At 35.6% G+C, this 4,412-nt stretch overlaps 1 pseudogene; it reads right to left on the minus strand.

Annotated features, from left to right (window-relative positions):
* Positions 1-983: 983 nt before the first annotated feature.
* Positions 984-2,288, minus strand: LOC146886317 (uncharacterized; annotated as a pseudogene).
* Between the last annotated feature and the right edge of the window lie 2,124 nt (positions 2,289-4,412).

Raw genomic sequence — 4,412 nt, forward strand, 5'->3', positions numbered from 1 at the left:
TCCAACATTTTTAGGAGTAGGCCATTCTTGGATGGCCTTTATTTTTGTAGGGTCAACATGGACCCCATTTTTATTTACTACAAAAACTAAGAAAATAACACTATCTACACAAAAAAATGCATTTCTCTTTATTTGCAAACAAACTATTTACCCTAAGGATGGTAAGGACAAACCTCAGATGGTTTATGTGCTCATGTAAGCTCTTGTTATAGATCAAAATGCCATCAAAGTAGACAACCACAAACTTTCCTATGCACTCTCTAAGAACGTGATTCATTAGCCTCATGAATGTGGTAGGTGCATTAGTAAGCCCAAAGGACATCACCAACCACTCATATAATCCAAATTTGGTCTTAAAAACAGTTTTCCACTCATCACCTTCTTTCATTCTTATTTGGCGATAACCACTCTTTAGATCAATTTTAGAAAACATGAGGGACCCATGCAATTCATCAAGCATGTCATCAAGCCTAGGAATGGGATGCCTATATTTAATGGTGATGTTATTTATGGCTTTACAATCACAGCACATTCTCCATTTCCCATCCTTTTTAGGTACTAACAAAACAGGCACAACACAAGGGCTAAGGCTCTTTTGAACCCAACCCTTCTCCAACAACTCTTGGACTTGAGACTCTATCTCCTTTGTTTCTTGAGGATTTGTCCTATAGGCTGGTCTATTTGGTAGACTAGCCCCATGCACTAAATCTATTTGATGTTCAATTCCTCTAAAGGGAGGAAGCCCAATAAGCCCTTCCTTAGGGAATATATCCTCAAACTCTTTCAAAAGATTTTCAATTTTAGGAGGTAGATTCTTAAGCTCAAGAGTTGTGGCAGTACATGTGAGTGTTCCTTTACACAGCAGGAGGCATGAAGGTTGTTCAACATTGAGAACTTGATTTAAAGATTTCATGGTTAAAATGTTCTCATTTTGAATTACCTTGGGAGAAGGAACACCAATCTCTCCCGCCTCAGATTCATCTTTATTTAGCTTTTGGACTTTTTGAGGACTTTTTTTTGTCCTCATCTTTCTCTTTTTCTGTTTTGTTCTTCATTTGAAGTTGATCCTCAGCCACTTGTGATGGCAAAAGAGGATGAAGAACAAACTTTTTAGCCTTGTGAGTAAAGGTAATCTTGTTGGTGAGACCATTGTGCATGGTTTTCTTATCAAATTGCCAAGGTCTCCCCAATAAGATATGACAAGCTTCCATAGGTACTACATCACATAGCACACTATCTTCATATTTCCCTATGGAAAACTTGACCTTTACTTAATGATTGACTGCCAAATCCCCATCTTCATTAAGCCAATGAAGTTTGTAAGGTTTTGGATGAGGTAAGACAGTCAAAGACAACTTGTCAACCAACCTAGTACTGCAGCAGTTACAACACGAGCCACTATCCACAATTAGAGAACAAGTGTTTTCCAAAATTTTACACCTTTTTGTGTGAAATATGTTCTCTATTTGTGTTAGTGGTTGTGGACTAGGTTGATTGTTAAGGATCCTTCTAATCATTAAAAGGTTCCCATCACAAGGGTGAGCATCTTCTATATTAGACTCGTTGGATTCCTCACTTCCACTCTCACTTTCATTTTCATCTTGGCTGCTATATCTATCAACACCCCTAAGAATCATGGTCTTTTTGGTGGGGCATTGAGATGTTATGTGACCTCTACCAAGACATTTGAAACATTTGATTTCCCTTATGCGAGTGTGTGATGATGCACTTCCCTCTTTACCTTTTCCTAGATTCCTAGGTGGCTCCTCCTTTTTCTCTTCTTTCTTAAAATCTTTCTTAACATAAGAGTTAGTTTGAGCTTGATTTCTTTTTGAAAAAGATTTTCTCAAATTTTGTTGTTCTACCTTAATGCATATTTGCACCAAATCATTCAAATCTTGGTAAGGTAAAAGCTCAACTTTATCTCTTATATCAAGGTTTAAGCCACTTAAGAATCTAGAAATGGTAATGGACTCTTCCTCAATTATTCCCGCCCTCATCATAAGTAACTACATTTTTTGTCTATATTCTTCCACAAACATATTTCTTTGTTGGAGTCTCTGGAGCTTGTTCATGAGCTCCTTATTGTAGTAGGAGGGAATGTGTCTCCTCCTAAGGGCTGACTTAAGATCATTCCAATATTCAATTGAAGGTCCATTACTTCTTAGCCTCTCTTGGACTATAGAAGTCCACCAATACATAGCATACCCTTGAAAGCTTAGGGTAGTAAGAGGCACTTTCCTTTCTTCACTAACTTGATGGCAAGCAAAGAGTTTCTCGACCTTCATCTCCCAATCCAAATAAGCTTCAACATCATCCTTGCCTTGAAAGTGAGGCAAGTCTACTTTAACTTTTCTAGGAGTAAGGTCTTTTCTTTATCTCCTAATGTGGGAAGGTTGTTGATAATATTCTCCTAATCTTAATCCTTCCTCTTCCCCATATATTGAAGCTCAACTTCTAGACCCTTTGCTAGAATTACTCATACTTTTTAGCTTATTTTGGATTTTCTCATCTCTTTTCTTTAAAGCTTTGATTTGTTCCTCCAAGAGAGCAATTTGGCCATCTCTTTCCAATTGATCTTTCACCTTGTAAATTGCCTCTTGTTGTCTCCATAGTTCGAGTGATTTTAGTTGTTGAGAAACATGTTTTAAACTATGAATTGAATCCTCATAATCACTTGCACTATGTAGGAAGGGTTGACTAGCCATGATTACTAACAGCTAACTAAGAAATTCTAAAGAAGAAGTAAATAGCAAACTTCTTGAATTATGTTCCAGGAAAGAGAGGTGAATCACTTGGATTACTTACTTACCAAGTCTTTCCTTGCCAAAGTAATTCAAAGAATATTGCACAAAACTTCTAAAATAGAATTAGACACACTAACAATTAAGCAACAAAAAAAAACAAAAAGATTTGGAGTCTAACTATGCGGCCTACTTTGGTGAGGCTTGATGTTGCAAGACACACTCACCGTCTACAAGCGCTTTTACTATTTAAGAAGGTTCTATTAAGAGATGAGAGAACACCTAAGGCTCCCCCAAGACACTTAATTAGTCCAAAGAGATACAAGAAAGAAAACTTGAACAAATACAACTCAAATGAATACAATCACAAATTTGCGCAAACTTTAAAAGTCTTCAAGTGTTTCACTCCACTCTTTTCTTTCTTCTTTTGTCTCACTCAAGTGTTTGCTTTGAATTTTCTCCTTTGTGAACTTCACTTGTAGCTTGGAGTTTCACTTTGGTTTCCACCTCCTAGGATGCTACCTTGAGTATTTGGTTACCTCCAAAGAAATCTTCCACCAAGAATGTAACACCAAACCAAAGAAGCCAATAAGGAAAAACAAGAAAAGCTTAAATGAAAGAAGAGTTAAACTCAAGTGGAATATAGTTGAAACATACTCAAAGATTTAACAAAGAAAGACAAACTAGAAATAAGGCAAAGAAACAAGTTAAGCACTCAAATGAATTACCTAAAGAATGGGCACTAGAATGGATTAAAAACAACCAAAAACAAGCTAGAAATTTGCACAGAATTTGAATTTTCAGCCACTGCCAGTCCAAAAAACGTGAAATTCAGCCTTTACTTCAGCGATTTATCATTTTTTCATTTCTCAACATTTTTCAATGATTTTTGTTTTTTTTTTCGTCTATGTTTTAGCTACAAGAGGCAAAAATCAGATCTGGATTTGCAATAGCCAATTTTTTTGTGATAAAACAAATACAGAAAGTGTGCAGACAAACAGAACTGGAACAACAATAAAATGCAACAGAAAAATGCTCTCAAACTCAGGTGATGGTTGTGATTCTAGTGTACTTCTTTTGCCACTTTATTTTGATCTTTTCTTTTGATTATTTTTGGCACTTCCTTGTAATCTTTTTGTGCTCTTTTTCTTTCTTTTTTTATAGCTCTTACAGTAGCTAGTTTCCACCACAAATTAGAATCACCACCACACTATACTTGATCATTTGCATTTTAATAGAAACAAAAGAGAAGGAAACTTAAAGAAATCAAAAGAAGATTATGAAACTCAAGGAAACACAATGGAAATTAACTCTAAAGAACTTGCCAAGAACTAATTAACAAGTATGAACTCAAATGCGAAAATTAAAAGCACACAAAGCACACTAGAAACGAAAACGAAACTTAGGTGATTAAGCAAGCACAAGGAAAATTCCCACTGGACATTAAGATAACAAAGGTTATATAGATGTGAAAATTCATTTCCAAGGCTCCAAGGGAGAAGAGAAGGTGTATTTATGAACCAAAAACAGCAGCAAAACAGCAGCAAAATGGAAAGCTAAACAAAGGAATTTAAGACATAATTGAACTACACATTACTCTAGACAAAACATATGGATGAGAAAATTAAAATGACTCAAATAGATGAAATAGAAAATGAACAAGATTCA

Source organism: Vigna unguiculata, chromosome 5 (assembly GCF_037176805.1).
Source record: "Vigna unguiculata cultivar grain cowpea cultivar isolate G323 ecotype 2 chromosome 5, ASM3717680v1, whole genome shotgun sequence".
NCBI classification, from domain to species: Eukaryota; Viridiplantae; Streptophyta; class Magnoliopsida; order Fabales; family Fabaceae; genus Vigna; species Vigna unguiculata.